A 27,506-nucleotide genomic window follows, 5' to 3' on the forward strand; every position below is an offset into this window, starting at 1 on the left:
TAGACATGCAACTCTCTCTCTTTATCGTCCAATTTTCAGCTCTCAAATGCTATTACCCCGTGTTCTTGCAGCAAGATTACACCAATACCCCATCCACTAGCATCACACTAGATGGTAAAATCCTTTGAAAAGTCGAGGCATACGAGGATGGGGGCTGAAGTGAGCAAGTCTTTCAGCTGCTGAAAACTGCAGTCAGCCAAATCATCCCATAGGAAAGCCTCTTTTTTCAGCCAGTCTGTTAATGTGGGGCTGCAATTGTGGCATAATGGCGGTAGTGGTAGTGGGGATGGGCCATTCCCAGACACATTGCACTTACTTAGGATAAGCTTGGATGCCTTTTTCACTAACAATGTGTCCCAAATACTCAACCTCTGTTTGCATGAAGACACACTTGCTTTCTTTCGCAAATAACGGTGCTCTCTTAGTACATCAAAAACTTGTCTGACATGCTTCAAATTCTCATGCAGTGACTTGCTGTAAATGAGTAGATCATCAAAGAATACCAACACAAACTGGAAAAGCCATGGCTGCAATATTTTTTTCATTAAGCTCTGAAACGTGGTGGTGCATTAATGAGCCCAAATGGCATGACAAGGAAATGGTACAAGCCACAATCAGTCTGAAAAGTTGTTTTGACTTCATCACCCACCCTCATTCTAATTTGGTGGTAACCGGATCGCAAATCAATCTTGGTGAAGTAGCATGCTCCCTTGAGTTCATCAAGCAAGTCATCAATTCAAGGGATGGGGTATCTATTTTTAACGGTTTTCTTATTGAGATCACGGCATTCAATGCACAATCGGAAGGATCTGTCCTTTTTCTTAACCAATAGAACCGAGGAGGCATAAGGGGAAGAGCTAGGCTCTATAAATCCCATTTCAGTGAGCTCCTTGACTTGCTTAGCTACTTCCTCTCTCTCACATTTAGAGAGCCGATATGGGGGTTTATTGATGGGCTTGGCATGGGGCTTGTAACGTGTCCGCTAGAATCATTCCGGACACGTCTTAGCAGTCCATCGGGAAGGATGTCTAGAAAGCTCCGCCCGGCACTCCCATGGAATGTTACGGGACTTGCGAACTAGGTCTTCCCGCGTCTGCCACGTAGCGGAAGTATCCTGTCCGTTCCCACTTAGGATCGACCTAAATTTGGGTTTTCCTGTTTGGTCATTAGCTAGCAGCAACTAGCGTCAGCCCCGATTGAACTACTTTACGTAGAAACGCCCGGTCTGAAGCGGATTCAAGCTGCACTTGGTTCAAGGAGAATGGGAAACGAGAGGGATGCAAGGCTCGACCTCTCTGCCACAAGGCATAGTCCCATTCCGTTCCCCTAAAACAGCGCGAATCGGGTAATAGTTAACTCCAAGTCATCGTTCTCGTTACTTGTTTCGGTGTTGACGATCCTCCTCTGTTCGTTGAAGACTTTGAGAAAAGTTCCCGGCTAACCGGGACCACCCATCCGTAGGACGGACCCATGGTCCATCCTCCGCACTTTCCTCGGCTTGTTTTAGTTATGTAATTACCTACCACACTAGTTTGACATATAACAAACAGCTTCCTTGATTAACCCTGTTAAGCACTGGTTCCTTCACGTAATCTTATCACAGGACATAAAGAAAACAATGTCAAACAACTTCTTTGTTATCATTTTATCCTTTTATCTTTGAAATACAAGGAGTTCTCGCCCGTAGGCGTATTCATAATCCTCCCGAAGGCTATCCAGTAATCCACCAGGGATCACTAATCCAAGTTTCCGCCCGTAGACTAGTATGCGGGCCTCGAGATCCAATCCCGAGTCACATTAGCCTCTTGTGCAGGGCCCGGAAGGCGAGGGATTTACAGCCAGAGCCCACCCTGGCACCCAAGCGTCCTCCTGCTCCAAGTAGAACTCAACGGAGAGACCTCTCACGGCGGGTTCGGTCCACGTTCCCGGCGCGGTTAACAACCCCCTTGGTTAGGGTCAGGCAGGCAGTCGAGGGTAACTGAAGCTGCCTCTCCCTTCAGGCACCAACCTGAAGCTTTAGATATATTCTCATCCTTTAGTTCATTGAGCAAACAATGCAAACAATCCTTTCTAAACTATTACAAGCACAATCAATTTCAGTGGTCTTTTAGCTGGCAAACTGTTAAGGAGTGATTCCTTTTCTCCGAATGCAACCCACATTCGATCCGGAATCAATTGCAACTTGGCAAGATTCCTATCATTCTTGGGTTAGGGTCATACCCTACCAATACTTTAGGTCTTGTTGTGGTAGATTCCAGCGACCATGTCGCTTTAGTTTATTGTCTAGTCATTTGCTTCAAGGCAAATACCTAACTTTTCTTTTCCTTGGCAGTTATTCCCCATGAAAAGTGAGTAACAGGATGATTACTCATCCTCTTGTACGTTAAATTCCTTCGATAACTTGCCAACCTCATTTCGAGAGATGACAACTCTCTTGTGGACAAATCTCAAGTCTATACAATGTTGCAGCTTTTTGCACATGTATTGCATCTAATTCCACGGGATCATTCTACCCATTTGCTTAGTGTTTTCCGGTCACGGGATTTACCTCCAGCCGAGTAGCAGGGTTGAGGGTATCTTCTTACCCAATCCATTCCTAATTATATTGGCCCATGGTCCTATAAATAGGCAACTCCGTCGGGGTTCCATCATTTTGAACGAATGATCCTTAGGATAAAACCTTAGATCATTTTATGCATAAGCACCCAATTGACTCGACATTCCGAATGTGTGTAAGATCTTAGGGTTTGCGTTTCTAACTTGGCAACAAATGTAAAACTAGGTCGAATTCTTGCCGCACCAAACCCTAGTTAGCACTTGGGTTACTTATCATACCGACTGAACCATGCCCAAATGAATCCCTTGTGGTTTATGTGATTTAGACAACACAATATACTTGTCTTGCGACAAGGATGAACCTTTCCCAAAGGTGATAAACTAGATCAATAGTTACAACTACACCAATACGCGTAAACATGCAATTCACTGCTTCTACGCATCACATGGTTCACAATAACCCTATCCTTTCTTGGCAAAGTAAAAATGCCTGATAATCTGGACACTAACTTTCCTAGGTCCTACTAGGATTTATGTCAAATAATCATGCCACTTGCAAGTCCATAGATCATCTTCGTGCCTCCTATTCCTTTTCGAATAACATCTTATGGGTGTTAACTTTTCCTCCTGAATCATAACAAGGAAGATCTATCTAAAAATGGGACATGCCATTAATCTTTTCATGCCTAGTAAAAAGGTGTACCTCAATAATTTCAACCTTGTAATGAGGCAACGGTTGTCCTAGGCTCGTCACTTTTGAATACACAAAAGGAAACTTACTAATAAGGTCCTGCAAATGCATAGACACCTTATGCTCTTCTCATTAACTCCATTGAACGTACCAATGATCAATTTTCATATCTTAAGCTATCTCTAATAAATGCCCAAATAGCCAATTCATTTTCCAATTGCATTTAACTTGACTAGTTGAATTCGAACATGCATGAGTGCCTCCTAATTCGTGAAGTTATCGTGATTAATTCCATACTTTTGTGTGGAATCCAAATAGATCAAACCTGGACTTGTGAATTCCGGGAAATGTCCACGTATGCTCGGGGTGAACCTTCCGCATCGCACTTTGTGATCTTTTAGAGGCCATCGCGAATTCGATCTCCAGTTAGCCTTTGTGGGTTTCAACTTTTGGCCTTGGCTTGCAGTCTTATGACCTTGGTCCGTCTCCCTTGTATGCGCAACTCTCTTTGATATATGGCTTCCTTGACCGAAGTTCCGACTTGCGGAATTTGCCTTGGGAAGGCCTTAGGGTTCTTATGAGATCCCTTGGACAATGGAGATTTGAGAGCTTTTAATCCACCTTGAAATTCCAGGTTTAGGAAGGATTTTGTGGGCCTTATGATGATGTTCGCGGAAAAGGGCTCTTGCGAATGGGCCTTGCAAGAATGGGGCTTTAGAGTTCTTCTTCTTCTTCCAAAAATCCTAGGCCCAGCCTTGTGGGTGATTGGTGGGGAGGCTCATAGGCTACTCCTTCTTCTCTTCAAAGTACGGGCTAAGGGCTTGTGGGTGTTACAAAGGGAAAGGGTTTAAAAGGAACTCATGGGGGTAATATGGACTCGTGTGGGGAAATCCATGGGAAGAAGGCCTTAAAAGTCGGGGCTAATATGATTTGCGGTGGTTCCAATAGGAAGGGGGCTTAGAGAAGCCCCCTTAGAAGCTTCCAAGAGAAGCTTCTAAGAAGCCTCAGGAATTAAGTGGCGTGGAGATAAGGATTTGGGAGGCGTTCTGGTCCTTCTCGACGGCAAGGCCCTCCTCCACGGACGGCGTTGTGACCCTCCCCTCCTTCACAGCCGCCTTCCCTCATGGCGCCCCCCTCTCCTTCACACCTCGCCCTCTCCTTCACAGTCCGGCACCCCTCACGGCCCCTTCCTTCACACGGCCTTCCACAGCCTTCTTTCCCCTTCACATGGCCCGTCCCCTCCTTCTCACAGCCCGTCCACCTCCCTCACGTCCGACACCTCTCACCACATGGCGACCTCCTCCAGCTCCTCTCACCCTCCTCCCAGCACGTCGACGGCAGTTTCTTCCAGCACCTCCAGCACATCGACCCTTCCTCACGGCCGTCTGACCCCTTCGGCCCCCTCCGTCCAGCACCTTCACGTCCGGCACCCCTGACGGCTCTTCATTACCGTGGCCTTCCACCCTTCTGTCCACGGCCGTCTGTCCTTTCCCCCCTCCCCAAGAGGGGGTTCTTATAGTCCAAGGGGGGAGAGGAGTCCTCCCCACATGTCAGTTGCATGGCTCTCTCCCTTCACCTCCCTCATGCTAGCCCATCCCTTTCCCCCCAGCCACACATCGGCTGGGGAAGATAATAAAAAAATTTGCACTAATTCCACCTTTATCCCCTTATCCTCCTCCCAAGAGGGAGTTTTCCCGCGGCTATGCCGGTTTGAATCCCCGACCCTATTTTCGTAAGGTGGAGTGTCTCCATTTCCCGCGTATGGCTATAGATTAGCTGCTGGCACTAGTGATAATCTTTGCACGAGATTTACACGACATGCGGGAAGTCAATATTTACGGCACGCAGTGTGCGGAAATATTACATTCTCTCCCCCTTAGAAGAATGGAGATGTCCTCATCTCGAGATAAACTGGGGATATTGAAGATTGAGAGAGCTTTCATCCATCCAGGTAGCATCCTCCTTAGGATAATCTTTCCACTGGACGAGGCATTCTCTCAAGGTTCTAGATCTCAACTGTCTCTCCCTAACATCTAAAATCTTTTCCGGCCTTAGTTCAGGGACTCCTTGACTAGGCATTACAAGTTGTTGGTCATCAAGTACATGATTAGGTACATACTTCATTCTTCCATAGACTGTTATGGAATACATTATGAACTTTTAGGTTTTCAGGGCATTACAGTCTATAAACATTAGGTCTTAAGCACTTGAGGATCTTGTATGGTCCACAATACCTTGGACTTAGCTTCTTGCAATCTCCTAAGGATAGAGAATTCTTCCTTGGGCATACGTGAATGAAGACCATGTCTCCTTCCTCAAATATTCTATCTTGATACTTCAAATCCGTGTATGCCTTCTGTCTATCCTTCGCAGCTTTTGATGTCCTGATAAAATGAAATCATGAGCTTCGCACAATATCTTCTTTTTTTAAATAGCTGGCTTGCTCGTATACATACTCTCATCCTATAGTAGACAAGTCCACTGCTGATAGAGAATTCATGATACTTAGCCTCTAGCTTTTGTTCCTAGTCCTTGATAGAGACTTCCCTTAGCATCCTTTGATAGGCTAGATCATGGCATCCTTCCTCTCTAGCTAGCTCAAGTATTAGGTCGTTTGGCATGGACACCTCTGTAGCTAGAGATCTGGCTATTGATAGATTTTGCAAGATTAATGAATTAAGAAATGCCTTGCGATTGAATGCATCAACAACTACATTTTCCAGGTCGGTACTTGATCTTAAAATCATATTCCTCCAATACTTCAATCCGTCGACGTTGCCTCATCTTGAACTCGTTCTGGGTAAAAATCCATTTGAGGCTCTTATGATCGGTTACTATGAATCCTAGATATTCAATCTGACGTTTGAAGAATGCACACTTCTTCATTTTTGCATACAACTTATGAGACCTCATTGTCTCCAACACAATCCGTAGTTGAGGTTCATGATCTTCTTCCTGTTTTAGAATAGACTAAAGTGTCGTCGAGAAGACAAGCACGAAGTCATCAAAATATGGTCTAAAAATATCCTGCATTAATCTATTGAAGGTGGCAGGTGTATTTGTAAGGCCGAATGACATAGCCAAGAATTCAAAGTGCCCATATCTTGTATTGAAGGCCGTTTTTGGAATATCCTCATCCTTGATCTTGATTTGATAGTAGCCTGACCTGAGATAATCTTGGAGAAGTTCTTAGCATTCTGAAGGCTATCAAGAAGCTCATCTATTCTAGGAATATGATATTTGTTCTTGACTGTTGATTAATTCGACCCACGGTAATCAATACATAGTCGAAGTGTCCCATCTTTCTTATTCTGGAATAGGACTGGAGTTCCCCATGGTGAATTGCTAGGTCGGATGTAGCCTTGGTTTAACAGTTGCTTGAGTTGTTCCTTCAACTCAATAGCTTCCAGAATGGACATCCTATAGGGTCTCTTCGCAATCGGCGCAGCTCCTATTACTGACTTGATCTCATGATCTACTTCTCTTTGAAGTGGGAGTTCTGTTAACTCTTCAGAAACTACGTCCACGTATTCCTTCAGCCAAGTGACCAAATCTCGTTACGTCAATATTCATAGTCAAGACAATCGGGAAAAAGTTTTATTCCATTCATATCAGCATAGCCCTTACAATTATTTCTTGGACCGATGGAACAAGTTAATACATTAATTCGAGGAGAATAAGATATTATTGCATTCAGCTACAGGAACTGAGTAATAGTACGGATTGGGGTCATCGATTTTCAGGAATCGATAGTTCATTCGAAGATTAGGGTATCTTTTCCTTTGATATCCCTTCTTCACATGACGTCCTAAAACCTTGATTCGGTCGGCAGGGATTCTTTGAATCACTTCCCCGTACACATACTTATTCTGGTTAACCCTTCGACCTCCGACCTGTAGGGTCGCGTTTGCGTGAGCCTCAACAAAGACGAACAGCTTCACGACCTTCAAATCCTCCATCCACTTGATTCTCTTCAAGTTAATTTGAAGGTACGCAGGTCGATAGGCAGTTATGTAATAGATCCCTGAAACACCCATCCATCTCTGTTCCATGTACACAGGCGATGGATTGTAAATGCGGTCTAAGATGTTCATCATCTCAACCCTTTGTCGATAATTTGTGGAATGCATCGCGGTCATAAACATGACTCGGAACACTAAGAACCTGTTCCATGCTTCATAATTCTGCAATACAGCATTCAAAGTAAGGAAATGTTTGGGACACAACATTTGCTTTACTTCTTCTTATTAAAATTTCCTAAAAACAAGTCCTTTGTTGGTTTGCTCTGATACCAACTGTAACGTGTCCGCTAGAATCATTCCGGACACGTCTTAGCAGTCCATCGGGAAGGATGTCTAGAAAGCTCCGCCCGGCACTCCCATGGAATGTTACGGGACTTGCGATCTAGGTCTTCCCGCGTCTGCAACGTAGCGGAAGTATCCTGGCCGTTCCCACTTAGGATCGACCTGAATTTGGGTTTTCCTATTTGGTCATTAGCTAGCAGCAACTAGCGTCAGCCCCGATCGAGCTACTTTACGTAGAAACGCCTGGTCTGAAGCGGATTCAAGCTGCACTTGGTTCAAGGAGAATGGGAAACGAGAGGGATGCAAGGCTCGACCTCTCTGCCACAAGGCATAGTCCCATTCCGTTCCCCTAAAACAGCGCGAATCGGGTAATAGTTAATTCCAAGTCATCGTTCTCGTTACTTGTTTCGGTGTTGACGATCCTCCTCTGTTCGTTGAAGACTTTGAGAAAAGTTCCCGGCTAACCGGGACCACCCATCCGTAGGACGGACCCATGGTCCATCCTCCGCACTTTCCTCGGCTTGTTTTAGTTATGTAATTACCTACCACACTAGTTTGACATATAACAAACAGCTTCCTTGATTAACCCTGTTAAGCACTGGTTCCTTCACGTAATCTTATCACAGGACATAAAGAAAACAATGTCAAACAACTTCTTTGTTATCATTTTATCCTTTTATCTTTGAAATACAAGGAGTTCCCGCCCGTAGGCGTATTCATAATCCGCCCGAAGGCTATCCAGTAATCCACCAGGGATCACTAATCCAAGTTTCCGCCCGTAGACTAGTATGCGGGCCTCGAGATCCAATCCCGAGTCACGTTAGCCTCTTGTGCAGGGCCCGGAAGGCGAGGGATTTACAGCCAGAGCCCCCCCTGGCACCCAAGCGTCCTCCTGCTCCAAGTAGAACTCAACGGAGAGACCTCTCACGGCGGGTTCGGTCCACGTTCCCGACGCGGTTAACAACCCCCTTGGTTAGGGTCAGGCAGGCAGTCGGGGGTAACTGAAGCTGCCTCTCCCTTCAGGCACCAACCTGAAGCTTTAGATATATTCTCATCCTTTAGTTCATTGAGCAAGCAATGCAAACAGTCCTTTCTAAACTGTTACAAGCACAATCAATTTCAGTGGTCTTTTAGCTGGCAAACTGTTAAGGAGTGATTCCTTTTCTCCGAATGCAACCCGCATTCGATCCGGAATCAATTGCAACTTGGCAAGATTCCTATCATTCTTGGGTTAGGGTCATACCCTACCAATACTTTAGGTCTTGTTGTGGTAGATTCCAGCGACCATGTCGCTTTAGTTTATTGTCTGGTCATTTGCTTCAAGGCAAATACCTAACTTTTCTTTTCCTTGGCAGTTATTCCCCATGAAAAGTGAGTAACAGGATGATTACTCATCCTCTTGTACGTTAAATTCCTTCGATAACTTGCCAACCTCATTTCGAGAGATGACAACTCTCTTGTGGACAAATCTCAAGTCTATACAATGTTGCAGCTTTTTGCACATGTATTGCATCTAATTCCACGGGATCATTCTACCCATTTGCTTAGCGTTTTCCGGTCACGGGATTTACCTCCAGCCGAGTAGCAGGGTTGAGGGTATCTTCTTACCCGATCCATTCCTAATTATATTGGCCCATGGTCCTATAAATAGGCAACTCCGTCGGGGTTCCATCATTTTGAACGAATGATCCTTAGGATAAAACCTTAGATCATTTTATGCATAAGCACCCAATTGACTCGACATTCCGAATGTGTGTAAGATCTTAGGGTTTGTGGTTCTAACTTGGCAACAAATGTAAAACTAGGTCGAATTCTTGCCGCACCAAACCCTAGTTAGCACTTGGGTTACTTATCATACCGACTGAACCATGCCCAAATGAATCCCTTGTGGTTTATGTGATTTAGACAACACAATATACTTGTCTTGCGACAAGGATGAACCTTTCCCAAAGGTGATAAACTAGATCAATAGTTACAACTACACCAATACGTGTAAACATGCGATTCACTGCTTCTACGCATCACATGGTTCACAATAACCCTATCCTTTCTTGGCAAAGTAAAAATGCCTGATAATCTGGACACTAACTTTCCTAGGTCCTACTAGGATTTATGTCAAATAATCATGCCACTTGCAAGTCCATAGATCATCTTCGTGCCTCCTATTCCTTTTCGAATAACATCTTATGGGTGTTAACTTTTCCTCCTGAATCATAACAAGGAAGATCTATCTAAAAATGGGACATGCCATTAATCTTTTCATGCCTAGTAAAAAGGTGTACCTCAATAATTTCAACCTTGTAATGAGGCAACGGTTGTCCTAGGCTCGTCGCTTTTGAATACACAAAAGGAAACTTACTAATAAGGTCCTGCAAATGCATAGACACCTTATGCTCTTCTCATTAACTCCATTGAACGTACCAATGATCAATTTTCCTATCTTAAGCTATCTCTAATAAATGCCCAAATAGCCAATTCATTTTCCAATTGCATTTAACTTGACTAGTTGAATTCGAACATGCATGAGTGCTTCCTAATTCGTGAAGTTATCGTGATTAATTCCATACTTTTGTGTGGAATCCAAATAGATCAAACCTGGACTTGTGAATTCCGGGAAATGTCCACGTATGCTCGGGGTGAACCTTCGCATCGCACTTTGTGATCTTTTAGAGGCCATCGCGAATTCGATCTCCAGTTAGCCTTTGTGGGTTTCAACTTTTGGCCTTGGCTTGCAGTCTTATGACCTTGGTCTGTCTCCCTTGTATGCGCAACTCTCTTTGATATATGGCTTCCTTGACCGAAGTTCCGACTTGCGGAATTTGCCTTGGGAAGGCCTTAGGGTTCTTATGAGATCCCTTGGACAATGGAGATTTGAGAGCTTTTAATCCACCTTGAAATTCCAGGTTTAGGAAGGATTTTGTGGGCCTTATGATGATGTTCGCGGAAAAGGGCTCTTGCGAATGGGCCTTGCAAGAATGGGGCTTTAGAGTTCTTCTTCTTCTTCCAAAAATCCTAGGCCCAGCCTTGTGGGTGATTGGTGGGGAGGCTCATAGGCTACTCCTTCTTCTCTTCAAAGTCCGGGCTAAGGGCTTGTGGGTGTTACAAAGGGAAAGGGTTTAAAAGGAACTCATGGGGGTAATATGGACTCATGTGGGGAAATCCATGGGAAGAAGGCCTTAAAAGTCGGGGCTAATATGATTTGCGGTGGTTCCAATAGGAAGGGGGCTTAGAGAAGCCCCCTTAGAAGCTTCCAAGAGAAGCTTCTAAGAAGCCTCAGGAATTAAGTGGCGTGGAGATAAGGATTTGGGAGGCGTTCTGGTCCTTCTCGACGGCAGGGCCCTCCTCCACGGACGGCGTTGTGACCCTCCCCTCCTTCACAGCCGCCTTCCCTCATGGCGCCCCCCTCTCCTTCACACCTCGCCCTCTCCTTCACAGTCCGGCACCCCTCACGGCCCCTTCCTTCACACGGCCTTCCACAGCCTTCTTTCCCCTTCACACGGCCCGTCCCCTCCTTCTCACAGCCCGTCCACCTCCCTCACGTCCGACACCTCTCACCACATGGCGACCTCCTCCAGCTCCTCTCACCCTCCTCCCTCTCACGCCCTTCACACGGTCCGCCCTCCTCCGCGGCAGCCTGGCGACCTCCTCCAGCATGGCGACGGCGGCTTCTTCCAGCACCTCCAGCACATCGACCCTTCCTCACGGCCGTCTGACCCCTTCGGCCCCCTCCGTCCAGCACCTTCACGTCCGGCACCCCTGACGGCTCTTCATTACCGTGGCCTTCCACCCTTCTGTCCACGGCCGTCTGTCCTTTCCCCCCTCCCCAAGAGGGGGTTCTTATAGTCCAAGGGGGGAGAGGAGTCCTCCCCACGTGTCAGTTGCATGGCTCTCTCCCTTCACCTCCCTCATGCTAGCCCATCCCTTTCCCCCCAGCCACACATCGGCTGGGGAAGATAATAAAAAAATTTGCACTAATTCCACCTTTATCCCCTTATCCTCCTCCCAAGAGGGAGTTTTCCCGCGGCTATGCCGGTTTGAATCCCCGACCCTATTTTCGTAAGGTGGAGTGTCTCCATTTCCCGCGTATGGCTATAGATTAGCTGCTGGCACTAGTGATAATCTTTGCACGAGATTTACACGACATGCGGGAAGTCAATATTTACGGCACGCAGTGTGCGGAAATATTACAGGGCTCCAAGTTAATCGGGTGATCCGCTGATCTCTGAGGAGGGAGGGTGGTGGGGGGCTGAAATAAGTCCTCATATTCAGCCAAAAGCACTTCTAGTGCTGCATTTTGCTTCCCCAAGGTGTGTTGGTCATCATTATCCTTATGCAAATGCAAGACAAAGATCTGGGAGCAGTTTTTGAATTCCTTTTTGAATTGTCTTGCTGTTATAAGCTGAAAATCTGCAATTTCTTTGATTCCCTCCAAATGTACAAGATGCCTATGCATTACAAACTCCATATACAACTGAGAGAAGTCCATAGATATTTTTCCCAACTGCTGAAGCCAATCACATCCCAAAACAACATCCACGGGGCCCATATCAAGGGTAATTAAGTCCACCTTTGTTGTATAATTTTTGGCCAGCATAAGAGACACTTGTGTGCATACATGGGAGCTCACTTCCTCATTTCCATTGGCCACTTGAACCCTAAGAGGTTGCTGCAATTCAGTAGGAACACATGTCAAATGGCCAAGAGTCGATTTATTCACAAAACAGTGAGTGCTGCCACTATCTATGAGAATGTATACACTCTTTCCATCAATGTTACCATGTACTCATAGGGTGTTCGAGCTCCTAGAGCCGGTCCATGCATCCATGGAGATCGAGCAAGCTGATATAGTGGTGAATGAGGGGTGGCAAGGGTCATTTCCCAGCATGTCATCTATGGGGCAGCCACCGCCGGGGTCAAAAGGGAACCCGTCCGGTGAGTCATAAAACTGATCGGTATCAAGTTCCTCTTCATATTCAGCTATTTCAGCAAGTGTCATAATGGGAGAGTTGTCATGCAAGTCCTCTTCCAACTTGTCACTATCTTCTAGCACATACATGCTATTAAACTTGACAATGGCGTTCTTAAAGGGGAATTTGGATGCATGATTAGTCGTGTACTTATCCCCACATTTAAAGCACAAACCTTTAGCCTTTCAATCCTTGACAACTTCAGGAGGAATGAATTTTTGACCATTAGGACTGAACCCATTTCGTGTCTTATTTTCAACATACTTTGGGTTACTTTTGGAGGGGGGTGGTGTCCCAAAACTGCCATATTTCCTTTCAGCATTGAAAGTGGGATAAGTGGGGATTTTGGGGCTACCTTTCCTTGCATTGTTGCTGCAATAATTATCAGCATGTGGGGGTTTCCTAATAGGGTATCTTTGCTGCCTTGCAATGGGTTGCATGCCCTCATTACGACGGTATTTCTGACCATAGCGTTCAACCAATTCTATGGCTATAAATAGGGTGGTTGGCTTTTGAGCTATTACATCCACTAAGAGATGCGCATCTAGCCCATAAATGTATTTATGTAATTTGGCCTCATCACTGACTGCCTCAACATACATGGATAGGTTCATAAACTGGTTGGTGTACTCCCTCACGGTGAGATTTCACTGATCAAACTAATACCATTGCCTAGCCAAGCGTTCTTTTTCTACCGGGGAGACAAAAACTTGGATCATATGCATCTTGAACTCTTCCCAATTACGAAACTGCTAATTTTCTCTTTGAACGAATCTCCACCATGTGTGGGCAAAACTTATAAATGAAGGGAGGAAAAAATAATCTTCGCCTCATCAGTACGGGGGTAGATGAGGAAATAGGCTTCCAATTTAGAGGTCCATTCCTCTAATTCAGCTGGGGATGAGGACTGGCCACCCATGCAAAATATCCTTATTTAATTAAATCTTGAAGAATCAAGCACAAGCAAGGTATTGAGCCCTAATATCAGCCATATGCATGCTGCCCATTGCCATATGCATGTTTCCCATTGCCATGTGCATGCTGCCCATGTACTCCTTGCATTCCATGCTGCCCAAGATTTGCATTGGAGCCATTCCCCTGAGTGTGCAAATAGCTTCTGTTTACGAGGGAGTTGTGGTGCCAAGGATGGGCTTGAAGGATTCGTAATGGGGGAGAGAAGCAGGGGTTCATCATGTCGGGTGGAAGGCTCACCCGTCTCATAAGTGCTATGGGGAACACCATGGGTACCACCAAGACCTTGTGGGCTATGCCCAGTCTCCAAGGGGGGAGGGCGGTTAGCCTCACGGGGAGGGACATACTCCTTGGGTTGATTCGAGGGGGGGCAATGGCAGGGATAAGGGTGCCCATCCACTCTATGAGTAAGTCCATCTTGGCCATCATCTCGGAATGATGGTGATCTTGGCAGGTTTCCATCTCCCTATGGCATTGTTCTATCTCTCAATGTCATTCAGCATGATGGGTCTCATGTTGGCATAAGGTTTGGTTGAGCATAGATAAGCGGTCCATCTCGGGGGCACCCTCTTGAAACATGTCTTCATGATCCTCCTAGGCTGAGCTAGGATCATTCATTGATGCACGGGAGTCCCTTATTTCATGTTGGAAGTCCTCTTGGGCCTTTGCTTTACCCTTGTGGTCTGCCATCCCAAGTGCAGTCCACCAGACCCCTTGTTACAGAAATGACAATATCTTGAGCTAGGAAACTCCGATCGCCAAACTTTTTGATTTAAATGAGATCCTCAATCCCCTCTACGAGGCTATGTAAAAATATCTTTGATAGTAAATGATCAGGGCTTTTTTGTAATCACTTTTTGTGGGCTGACTCTGTAGGACTATTGCCTGTCCTACAATACCTTTGAGTACAAAATTGAGATTATCTCCCAAACCATAGGGCGGAATGGGAAGATTTTTGGTTCAGATTGAAGGGGGGGATGCCCTCTTTGAATCGAGCTATGGGGCCCATACTTGGTCACACAAGAAGGCTTTGCTGTAATAGACTTTTGTGGGCTAACTTTGTAGGACTATTGCCTATCCCACAGTACCTCTGAGCACAAAACTGAGCATATCTCCCAAACCATAGGGCAAAATGGGGAGGTTTTTAGTTTAGATCAAAGGGGGGAATGCCCTCTTAGAATCATGCTATAGGGCCCACACTCAGTCACACAAGAAGGTTTTTCTGTAATCAACTTTTGCGGGCTGACTATGTGGGACTGACTGTCTGCAATACCCTGCAAAGACTCCCTCAAGGAGCATACCTTATCCCAATGGTGAGGAGATTATTGCAAACATCCAGGGCCTCAACAGTGGTTCTCAATGCCACATAGAGCTATACATCCTTTGCATCTGTAGTTCTATTGCTGAGACCATTTCCATGACTACATACCCTGCCCTTCTTGCATGCATCCACCATACATTTCCAAGTGATACATGACATTACCAATGCATGTAGAGGGTTGTAGACTCAAATGCTCAAGGCTCAGGCTATTCCATCAAATGTACCTGCATGTGCAATAATCTTTGGGCTCCGGATCACTGGGAGGTGGGCAAAGTTCCCCCCGAGCCGTGTTGACACCCCTTCAGGGTCTTTGATGGCAAGGGAGGGTCACCCCTCTTTTGTCTTGCCACCTCGCCTAGCATCAGGCTTTTCCTCACTCCGAATATACATCGCATGCATTTATTACTAAGCAACCATCATGATATGCATTTACAAATTGAGGATTGGGCTTTTCATGATATGCATGATCAATAAGGAAATGGGATGGGGAAGGGGATTACCTCCGCAATTCAGTGACTCACTGATTGCATGACTTACCCTTCTTACAATTTTTTATCAATAGGAATCAAACAAGAGCACGGTTAAGGATTAGAGTAAAATCTTGATCAATGGGAAAGAAATTGAAGATTATCCAGCTATGCATGCATTCCGAGGGTGTGGGCTGAGGGTGGTAATCCCATTGGCAATCTCAACCCAAGCATTTCTTCCATCTCTCTCATCAAGTGGCTGAGCTCAACAATTGGATGTAAAAGAGAGAGGAAGAACTGATTGACATACCTTTTTCAAGCGTGGGGAAGAGTTATTGGCTGCCTCCTTCAAGAGCTCTATGGTTGCCCCTCTTCTTGCTGCCCGTGGTTGTATGGGGGTCTTCAATGCCATATATCTTCACTTGTTGAAGCTTGTGGCTGCTCCCAAGGCTCTCGAGAAGAGTAAATTGAAGGGAATTCAGAGTGTTATGAGCTGGGCTGAAGGTTCAATGGCTGCCATGGCTGCTGCCCACAGTAGGGTTTGAGGTGCTGCCAAGAACTCATGGGGGGGGGAGGTCAATAGCCATGCCAAACTTGCCCAGGGTGTGCCAAAGCTGAGGTGTGAAGCAAGGGAGGGCTGAGGGTGAGATGGAGTAGAGGGAGTAGGCCAAGAAGACCAGCGCAAAATGAGCCGCAATTTTCGGACTTCTCCCTGGAGGCTTCAGACAAGATAGGCCATGCTCTATGCTGCTTTAGATGTTGCACAAGATGAAGGGGAAGCACTGGGACCAACCATTCCTGCTGAGGAAGAGGGGGGAGCAAGATCTCTGAGGTTCTTGGGCTGAAGGTTCAATGGCAGCTTGGAGAAAGGAGGAGAGAGAAGCTCTTCTTGAAAAGTAAATGTGCTTTTGGTCTTCTCTAACTGTGCTACACTCCTTTTTGCCCAAAACCCTCAAGAAACTTACATAAAAATTAGTGACGATCTGTCAAATTTGTCTGCCCGCCTCCAGATGTGTCCATGGTTCTTGGGAAAGCTCCAAGAAAGGCTGCCATAGTCTTCAAGAGGGCTGACATCCTGCCTGAGTACTCATGTCTACCTGTGAGAGAGATGTAACTGGGATTTTCTAACTGTGGGAAAATTGTGAGAGCCCTAAATCTATGGGAAAAGAGAAGGATCAAGGAAAAAGCTCTGATACCACTTGTAATGAAAGAGACCTAACTGTCCTAACTAAGGGAGAGAATAGAGAGAAGGACTACAGGAGAAGAGGGAGAGGAGAGAGAAAGACAGGGAGAAGAGAGAGAAAGAGGGGAAAGGGAAGAAGAAGAAGAAGAAGAGGAAGAAGAAGCCATGGAAGCTTGAGAAGGTGAAAAGAGAGTTTTCTTTATAATTTCTGTGATGCCTCAAATACCCTCTTACACCTTATATACTGTCAGTGTGACTGGTATGTTCCCATGCCATGTTCCCGTGATCCCCGCTCATTACAGTTTCTCAGTGAGACGGTCATGTCTTAAGTGTGGAAACATTTGTGGTTGGTTTGATGTGTGGTACTAGGTCCTTGATGATTGATTTACCCTTCCTGCTAAGGTTTTAAGTGTAGGGACGCGTTCGTGTGCGTCTATGTTGCATAACTCCCTTCATATACCTTGGTAAGATCATGCATTTATGCCATGACTTAATTTCACCCTGATGGGGTCCCTTCCCCACTCCTCCATTCTATTTTACTCTGTCCTCGAAGCTATTCCTTGATCGTTTGCCTTTATCCTTTGTTTTGAGATTTTTCTATAAGAACACACCCTACGTTCACTAAGACTCACATCCAACCTTACAGCCATGTTTGTCCCTTTGAACTTCCCTTTTTCCTTTTTACCAACTCCCGTTCCGACAGACGGTTCTCAAGTTATTAAATTTTAAAGCAATTCCCATAAAATGGACGGTTTTCCCATGTGAACGTATCTTTATTTCTTTGAAACCATGATCTGATGTGCCAACCTTGCCCTACCCATTCCCCCTGACATTTTTTGTTTTTACTTCATGTCATTCCGATGCACGGATGCTCGGTTATTAATTTTTGCGGGTTTTTGGGCCCTTTTCGTGCTTATTTTTTACATTTTTCCATGTGAACTTGCCCTATTTTCACCAAATTCCAATTTAATTTAACAGCCATGTCCTGTCAGCCTTTCCCCGCTTTTTCATTTTTCCTCCCCCCTCTTTCGACTGCCATATTTTTAGTTATTAATTTTTCCACGTGTTTTTGGGTATGTTTTTGTGTTTTTTCTTAAAATGAATCCCTTTTAATTTTTGCCAAACTAAGTTTTGATGCACCAGCCCTGTGAATCCCTTTCTTTTGGATATTTTTCATTTTTACTATCCTCTATTCCGATGCATGCTTCTTCCCATATTAATTTTCGAGTCCATTTTCAGGTCCGTTTTTTGGGTTTTTCCCATGTGAATGCGCCCTACTTTGATCAAACCTATGTTTTGCTATGATAGGGTTGTTGGAGACATTGTTCTAAACATTTTTCCTTCTTTTTGCACTTCATTGCGATGTGGTTATTTTCCGATATTAATACACGTAAGTGTTTTTGGGCTTGTTTTTTGTGTTTTTCCCATGTGAACACCCAGATTTTGCCCCGGAACCCATGTCGCATTTTTCTATCATCTTCCACTCGTCTCTCAATACATTTTTCCTTCTTACAATTTTTCGATCCGACACACGGTTTGGGTTTTATTAATTTTTATACATTTTTGCCGTATGACCGTGTTTCTCGTGTCGTGCATGAACGCGCCTATATTTGGTTTTATGCACCTCGGGACACCCCCATCACGTCGGTGCCTCGCAGGTCGTCGTCCCTGCCCCGTTTGATCCTGTCATTGCAATTATTTTTTTACTCCTGCCCCGCGCATGTGCGCGGGATGGGGATGCGTTCCTTTTTCACACCCCTATCCAATTTATTTTTATTTTAAACAAAAAAAAGAATAAAAACACACAAAACCACAAAAACAACACACACCATTTAGAAAAAGAAAACAACAACAACAACCACCCATACAACCAAACCAACCCACATTAAATTTTATTTAAACAACAAAACAAAAAGAAACCACCCTTTATAATTTACAAAAAAAAACTAAAACATAGAAAAAAAAATACAAACACCAACCCACATTTAAACCACAGTAAAAATTTCAAATAATAATAATAATAATACAAAACAAAAACAACAAAACAAAACATACACCATAATAATAAATTTTCACAACAAATTAAAAAAAACGAGAAAATAAATAAAATCCAAAGAAAAAAAAACAAAAAAAACAAAAAGTAAAACACTAAAAATCAAATGACACACAAAAAACAAAAAAGAGAAAAGGAAAAAAAAGGCTTACCTACCTTCTGTGTCGTGCTGCGACCTTCCCCCTCGCGTTCTCCCTCTCCCGCGTTCTCCCTCGCCTATGCATTGGCTTCCTCCAACTCCAACTCGCCTCCTCTCCCTTCCTTCTGCCACTCTACGCTGCCTCCTCTCCCTCCCTTCCAACTCCACGCCGCCTCGCCCTCCTCTCTCCACCACCTCCTCCCCTCCACCACCACCTCCTCCTCCTCTTCTTCACCCTCCTCCTCCTGCCTGGTCCCCCTCTACTTCTGGGCCCCCCTCCAAATTGAACCCCCCCCTTAACCCCACCCTGGTTACTTTTAACCCCACCACCCCAACCCTAACCCTTGTTTCTACCTTAACCCCACCTCCCCACTAACCTCAGTTACCCTTCCCCTAGGCCCCCTTCCCACCCACACCCCTCTCCCCTCGTCGCAAACCCCCCTCTCCCTGTAACGTGTCCACTTGTATCTTCAGGACACGTCTTAGCAGTCCATTGGAAAGGGTGTCTAGAAAGCTCCACCTAGCACTCCCATGGAATGTTACGGGGTTTGCAACCTAGGGCTTTCCGCGTCTGCCACGTAGCGGAAGTATTTCGGCCGTTCCCACTTAGGATCAACCTAAATTGGGGTTTTCCTTATTAGTCATTTCCTAACGGCAACTAGCGTCGGACCCAAGCGAACTACTTTACGCAGAAATGCCAGGTTCGAAGCGGATTCACGTTGCACTTGGTTCAAGGAGAATGGGAAACGAGAGGGATGCAAAGCTCAACCTCTCTGCTATAAGGCATAGTCCCATTCCATTCCCCTAAAACAACGTAAATTGGGTTCAATCATAACTCTAGGTCAACGCTTTTGTTGTTCGTGTTCTTTGAAGATTTTCCTGCTGTCCATCGTGATTTGAGAAAAGTTCCTGGCCAACTGGGACCACCCATCCGTAGGACGGACCTATGGCCCATCCTCCCGTTAGGCACTGGTTCATTCACATAATCTTATCACTTGACATAGAAAAACAATATCAGACAACTTCCTTATTAACAAGTTATCATATTTATCTTTGAAATACAAAGAGTCCAGCCCGTAGGCTTATCCACAATCTGCCCGAAAGCTATCCAGCAATCCACAGGGATCACTAATCCAAGTTTCTACTTGTAGACTAGTATGCGGGCCTCGAGATCCAATTCGGAGTCAAGTTAGCCTCTTCTGTAGGGCCCGAAAGGCGAGGGATTTATGGCCAGAGCCCCCTCTGGCACCCAAGCGTCCTCCTGCTCCAAGTAGCTCTCAACAGAGAGACCTCTCGCGGTGGGTTTGGTCCACTTGCCCGGCACGGTTAACAACCCCTTGGTTAGGGTCAGGCAGGCAGTTGGGGGTAACTGAAGTTGCCTGTCCCTTCAGGACTTCAACCTGAAGTATAGATATCCATTTATCTTTTAATTCATTGATCAAACAAAGCCAAACAGTGCTCTAAAATCTATAGCAAGCACAAACATTTCCATTGATCGTTTTTGTTGGCAAACTGCTAAGGAATGAATCCTTCCTTTCGAGTGCAACTGGCACTCGATTCGGGATGACTTGCAACTTGGCAGGATCCCCTATATCCTAGGTCAAGGCGTACCCTATTAACCCAACTTGGTCAAACCTTACGTTCATTGGTTACTTCAGTTTATCGGCTGGTCTTTAGTTTCCAATTAATCTTCCTTACTCAAGAAGGATACTAAAGTATTCATCCTCTTGCAAGATAACTTGCGTAAGGATTTGCCAACCTCATTGCGAGAATTTGGCCATTCTCTTGTGATCCAATCACAAGATCATATGACTCCGCCCTTGCTGCATGAGTGTCGCATTGAACTATGATACAATGGAGTCACAAAAGAATCAGTTTCAGGTTACTAGGCTGACGTCGTTAGACCTAGGGTTTCCAAGTTTCATCTTGTAAGATTCTTAGGGACAAACCCTAGCTCACTTTCCAATTACATTTTCATTGTCCCTACATTCAGTGAATGTGGGCAAGTATTTAAGGTATAGGCGTTTCTTGGAATTTAACTTATTCTGAATGAGTACTCCGCGACTTAGGTGTTTTAGGTTTATGCCAATTTGGTTAACTCTAGAAGATAATTTCGAGATTACTTCCACATGATTCGTTGACTATGGGTAAATTGATTTTTTGAACCTAACCTATCGGTTTGAGGTCAGGCATAGGTTAGGTTAATTTCAACTAATCTTCCCTTTTCTTTGCGAACAAAATTCATGCTAAATAAGCAACCTTTTTCTTGCTAATTTATGTATTTGACAATGATAATTTCATAGAGTTTATGCATCGTAAGAATCGTTTCATGCTTTGCACTTTCCATGATGATTCATTGCGATATGGGTTAATAGTGCGAGATGCAGTTTATACTTCTAGGCTTAACTGAAGTATACTATTTTAATGGATAATAATCTAGTCTTATAATTCATTTCAATGCATAAGCTATTTGCTAGAAATGCATTTATACTTTCTTAATTTTCATATTTCATTAAAAAGTATTGATGACTAAGTTCCTTCGTCGTGAACAACTAGGACGAAAATATATCCTATTTCTAATAATTAACCTTGCATGATTGAATTACAACAATAATGAATAAAAATTAGGAAGGAAAACCTGGGTTTGGGGTGAGATATCCACATGGATGCTGGGAGAGGACCCTCCCACGGCTGCGCCTTGGACTTTATTAGGAGGCATCGGAATTGCAGTCTTTCGGACGTGGAAGCAGCTTTACAACTCCTCTTTGGAATTCTACCGTCGCTCCCTTGCTCCGTCTATCGAAAGTAGTTTTAGAAGGCTCCCTCCTTGAAGTTAGGAATTCGAAAGGGGTGTTTCAGAATCTTTCGTGACTAAGACCCATTAATCCATGGAAAAGGCTTAATGGCCTTTGTAAACTCGCACGAACGGGGAATAGAAAGGTGTGGAAAAGAAACAAGGTGCGGGAGAGCTCCAAGGGTTATTTTTTCATGGGAAAGGAAAGGGCTAAGGTGAAATTTTCTTGGGGAGAAAATGGGCTTATAGAATCCTAAGGGAGGAACTTCCAAGGGGGGAAAAAGTAGCCTTAAAGGCTATTGGAGAAAGGGGTGGTTCCAAAGCCTAAAAAAAGGGGTTTAAGAAGGATTAAATACCTGGGGGTAATAAGACCTCTACGCCCAACTCTTATTGGGGAAAAGGGGGCTTATAGAGCTTAAACACGGGGAGGGGGATGATTCCGAGGCAAATAAGAAAGGGGCTAAATGAAAATTAAAAACACGGGGGGTAATAAGACCTTTAAGGTCTTAGTTCTTTTGGGGGGGAAAGGGCTTATAGGGGGTCAAAGCACGCGCGGGGGGGGGGGGGGGGGGGGGTGATCTCAAAGCCAAGGGATAGGGGTTTAAGGGATTAAACACGGGAAGGGGAAAGGTAATAAGACCTTTAAGGCCTTAATTCTTTTGGGGGGGGGAAGGGGGGCTTATAGAGCCCCCCCCTTAGAAGCTTGGAAGCTTCTAAAAGCATGTGGGGGGGGGGGGGGGGAAATAACTCCCAGGCAGCATTACGGCAGACCAAGAGGTGGGAGGAATAGCACAGACGGCGGCATCCCATGACTGAGGGCAACGATTCCTAGCCCACGGCAGCATTGTTGTCCGACAGCCTTCATTCCCTCCTTTTCTGATGACCACAGTGGCAGGATAGGGTCCACACTTCACTCCCTCATCAAGCTCTCATGGCAGTGCCTCCGTCTGTCTCTCTCAACCTGCACACCCTCCATTTATATAGGTGGGGGAAAGGGGGATCCTCCCTCCCCTGCGTGGCCTCACGCATGAGCCTTCTCCCTCCAAAGCATCCAACAAGGATGCTTAATCATCCACCATTCCCTCCCTCTCCCCCAGTACGACAGTCTGATGGGGGAAGGAGGGAATAATAAAAAATTTTGCCTAATTTAAAAGAAAAATATTGTCCCTACTAATTATCCCAACCTAAGAGGGTATTCATGCGAAATGTGTATTTCTACTACGGAGCTGTTACATTCTCTCCCCCTTGGAGGAATCGAGATGTCCTCATCTCGAGATAAGCTGGGGATATTGATGGTTGAGAGTGCCTTCATCTATCCAAGTGGCATCCTCTTCGGGATAATCTTTGCACTGGACGAGGCATTCTCTCAAGGTTCTGGATCTCAGTTGTCTCTCCCTAACGTCTAAGATCCTGTCAGGCCTTAGTTCAAGGACTCCTTGACTAGGCATTACAACTTGTTGGTCATCAATTACATGGTTAGGATTAGGTACATACTTTTTCAATAGGCTGATGTGGAATACATTATGAACCTTTAGGTTCTCAGGGAGTTGCAGATTATAAGCATTAGGTCCTAGGCACTTGAGGATCTTGTATAGTCCACAATACCTTGGACTTAGCTTCTTGCAATCTCCTAAGGATAGGGAACTCTTCTTAGGGCGCATGCAAATGAAGACCATGTCTCCTTCTTCAAAGACTCTATCTTGACATTTCAAATCCGCATATGCCTTCTGTCTATCCTTGGCAGCTTGGATGTCCTGTCTTATTGACTTTATTTGGTCATCCACCTCTTCCAACATCTGCCTTGAAGCTTCAACCCTTAAGGTTGGATCCGAGAAGTTTAGGGGACTTTGACAGTCATGACCATAATGCTTGGAAAGGGGTCATCTGAATGCTTTGTTGGTAAGAAGCATTGTAGGGAAATTCAACCAAGGCCAAGTATTGAATCCACCTCTTCGGCTCATGATAGCAGTATCCATGACTTGATTTACTCGCTCTATTTGGCCATCGGTTTGGGGATGGTAAGCAGTGCTAAAGCAGAGTTGAGTCCCAATAGCTTCAAAGATAGCTCTCTAGAAGTGTGACATGAAGACAGAATCATGATCACTAATGATTCTTCTGGGCAAACCATGTAGCTTGAATATGTCCTTGATAAACAATCTTGCAATGTCTGAGGCTTTATAGTTTGTCTTTACTGGAATAAGATATGCAACCTTAGTAAGCATGTCAACCACAACCATGATGGAGTTGTATCCTCCCTGGTCTTGGGGTAGGCCTACAACAAAATCCATACTGATGAATTCCCATTTCATTTGGGGAATGTCAAGTAGTTGCAGTTTCCCTGGCATCTTGACATGTTCGGCTTTGATACGTTGGCAAGACAGACACTCGGTGACATATTTAAGAACGTCACCTTTGAGCCTTTCCCAATGTAGCTCTTCCTAACTGCATTGAGAGTCTTGGTATAGCCAGGATGTCCTGCGAAAGGGGAATTATGAGCTTCCCACAATATCTTCTGCTTAAGTGACTGGCTTGCTGGTACACACAGCCTTGTTCTATAGTAGACAAGTCCACTATTAATGGAGAATTCATGATACTTGCCTGCAGCTTTTGGTTCTGATCTTTGATAGAGATCTCCCTCAACATTGTTTGGTAGGCCGGATCATGGCATGCATCCTCTCTAGCTAACTCAAGTATAGGGTTGTTTGGCATAGATACTTTTGTAGCTAGAGATCTGGTTGTTGATGGATTCTGCAAGATTAGGGAATTAAGGAATGTCTTGCGACTGAGTGCATCGGCAACTACATTCTCTTTTCCTGGTCGATACTTGATATCAAAGTCATATTCCTCCAACAGTTCAATCCACCGACGTTGCCTCATGTTGAGCTCGTTCTGGGTAAAGATCCATTTGAGACTCTTATGGTCAGTTACTAGAGTAAACTTGTTACCCAACAGGTAGTGTCTCCAAAGCTTTAGAGCATGGATGACAACTAGAAATTATAGATCATGCGTAGCATAATTCTTTTCATGACTTTTCAATTTCCTTGAAGAGAATGCTACAGGATGACCTTCCTGCATGAGTACACACCCCAAGACAAGTATGCTAGCATCAGTTACTACCTCGAACTCTTTATTGAGGTTTGAAAGTTTTAGAATAGGTGCTGATACCAAACTTTGCTTCAATCTGTCGAAACTATTTTGTTCGCGAGTTGACCATGCAATGGAAGTTTGCTTCTTCAGTAAGTCCGTCTCAGGGGTGCTGCAATCAAAGCATAGTTTTTGATGAAGACCCTATACCATCCTGTCAATCCAAGAAAGCTGCGTATTTCTTTGACAGATGTTGGTATTGGCCATTCCATCACATCTCTAACCTTGGCTGGGTCCACTGAGATTCCTTCTGCTGATACTATGAATCCCAGATATTCAATCTGATGCTTGAAGAATGCATACTTCTTCATTTTAGCATACAGCTTATGTGACATCATTGTCTCAAGGACAATCCGAAGTTGGGGTTCATGATCTTCTTCATGTTTAGAATAGACTAAAGTGTCGTCGAAGAAGACAAGCACGAAATCATCAAGATATGGCCTAAAGATATCATGCATTAACCTGTTGAAGGTGGCAGGTGCATTCGTAAGTCCGAATGACATAACTAGGAACTCAAAGTGCCCATATCTTGTATTGAAGGCAGTTTTGGGAATATCTTCTTCCTTGATCCTTATCTGATAATAACCTGACCTGAGATCAATCTTGGAGAAGATCTTTGCACCATGAAGATGATCAAGAAGCTCATCTATTCTAGGAATAGGGTACTTATTCTTGACCGTTGCTCGATTCAACCCTCGATAATCAATACATAGCCGAAGTGTCCCATCTTTCTTTTTCTGGAATAGTACAGGAGCTCCCCATAGTGAACTGCTAGGATGGATATAGCCTTGTTCTAGCAATTGCTTGAGTTGTTCCTTCAGCTCAATTGCTTCTGGTCTGGACATTTTATAAGGTCTCTTTGCAATTGGTGCAACTCCTGTACTAATTTAATCTCATGATCCACTTCTCTTTGAGACCGGAGTTCTGTCAACTCTTCAGGGAATACGTCCGTGTATTCCTTTAGCCAAGAAGGTTCTTCATTAGACTCTTGCTTTTGATCTAACTTGTTGAGTTTGATCAAGTAGACAGGTAATCCTTTTCTGACTCCTTTTATGATCCGAGATATTTTGGCCAATTGGATTCTTGGCACTCTAGCCTCACCTTGGGTTGTGCCTAATTCCCTTTCAGAGTTTTGAAAGGAAACTTGACCCTTTCCACAATGAATGTGGGAGTCATTAGGCTTAAGCCAATCCATTCTGAGTAGATACTCATGGATACCTAATTCATGACTCTGAATTTGACTGAAGTCTTCTTTTCTCCCAGAAAGAATTCCACCTTAGTAGTTTGCCTGGTACAAGTAACCTCACGCCCATTCGCCAATTCCACAAGTAGGGTAGGTGCTTCTACTGTGGCTATTCCTAATCTTTTTGCACATGCTGGTGAGATAAAGGAATGAGTACTGCCACAATCAATCAAGTCTTGAAACTTTTACCTTGATAGTCCGACGGTGTCTGAATCACCGAGAACTGGCGATTCGGCCCTTTCTTGTGTAGAGCGGCATGGACTGTCGCCCTTTCAAACTCTGCTTCCATGGTCGGATCTTCTTCTTCTTCTTCTTCGCACATTTGCCTATTGGCAACATAGGCGGTTCTTCCTCTTCCTCGGGTAGCGGCTCCTTGACCACGGCCCGTTCCTTGGAAAGGTGCTTGGCGATGTCCTCCACCAAGCTTGGGACATTTCCTCTTGAAGTGACCAGGCTCGTTGCAGTGGAAACAACGGAGATTTCGGCCATTACTTTGAGTAGGAACAAAGTTGTTGACATTGTTAGTCCTTGCTTTCTTTCTTTGTCCTTGATTATGACCCTGAACTCTCTTCATTTGAGGTCTGAATGCTCCTCTGTTCAGGTCATTATAAGACCAAGCTTTGTTACCCCTTGGTCTAGCCTGCATCTCCTGAATTATAGGCGCTACTCGGATGAGTGCGTCCTCAAGATCTGATGGATGCATAGATTCGAGACGGGTATTTACTGGTGGATTTAAACCCGCACAAAATTTGGACACCTGCTGTGTCATGTCCATCTGTGGTGCATACTTAAGAAGTGAGACAAATTTGGAATAGTATATGCATCAAGTGTGAGCCCTAGCTGTTTTAGCTCGTAGAACTCATTCATTTTCTACGTGTGATATGCAGGTGGTAAGTATCTTCCCTGCACAGCTTTCTTCAACTTCTCCCAGGTGACGGATCCCTCCGCGATCCCTTGATCCCTGCACCATTTCTTCCACCAAAGTCTGGCTTTGCCGGTGAGCTTTAGCTTGGCGAGCATAGCCTGATTGGCGGGTGTAGTACCGGTTGCTTCGAAGTAATCCTCCATGGATTCAATCCAAATTACAGTATCGGCTTGGACGAATCTGCCTCTCCCGTCAAACTCTGGTGCCTTAATCTACTTGAGAAGGAACTTCTTCTCCTGGATTATAGCAGTACTTGATATAGGAGGCAAACTAGGAACCTGTACCTAGGGTTGTGCCTGGATAAAGGTTTCTTAACGTTATTATATGATAATCATTATTGATTTATATTACATCTTCCATTCTGTATCACGTAAGCAATGTAGCTACTTAAATTTTTATCAATTCTCATGCACAATCAGTCATTGATAAAAAGAAGTCTTATTTGTATTTATATGGGCATAGCCCTTTTGAATACAACATTTCTTGTGATGATAAGCCAATTGTTACATTTAGTTTGGGGAGAACAACGTTGTATTACATATCTATAGGAACTGTATAATAGTATGGGTTCGAGTCATGGATCTTTAGGTATCATTAAGTCATTGGAAGTTCAGGATATCCTTTCTGTTGGAATCCATACTTCTCATGGTGGCCCAACACTTTAATCCTGTCGGCTGGGATTACACGGGTTACTTCCTCATATACATATGAGTTCATCTCAACCCTCCGACCTCGAATATGTAAAGT

Source organism: Lygodium microphyllum, chromosome 3 (assembly GCF_053477565.2).
Source record: "Lygodium microphyllum isolate KBCC chromosome 3, Lygodium_microphyllum_v1.1.10, whole genome shotgun sequence".
NCBI lineage: Eukaryota > Viridiplantae > Streptophyta > Polypodiopsida > Schizaeales > Lygodiaceae > Lygodium > Lygodium microphyllum.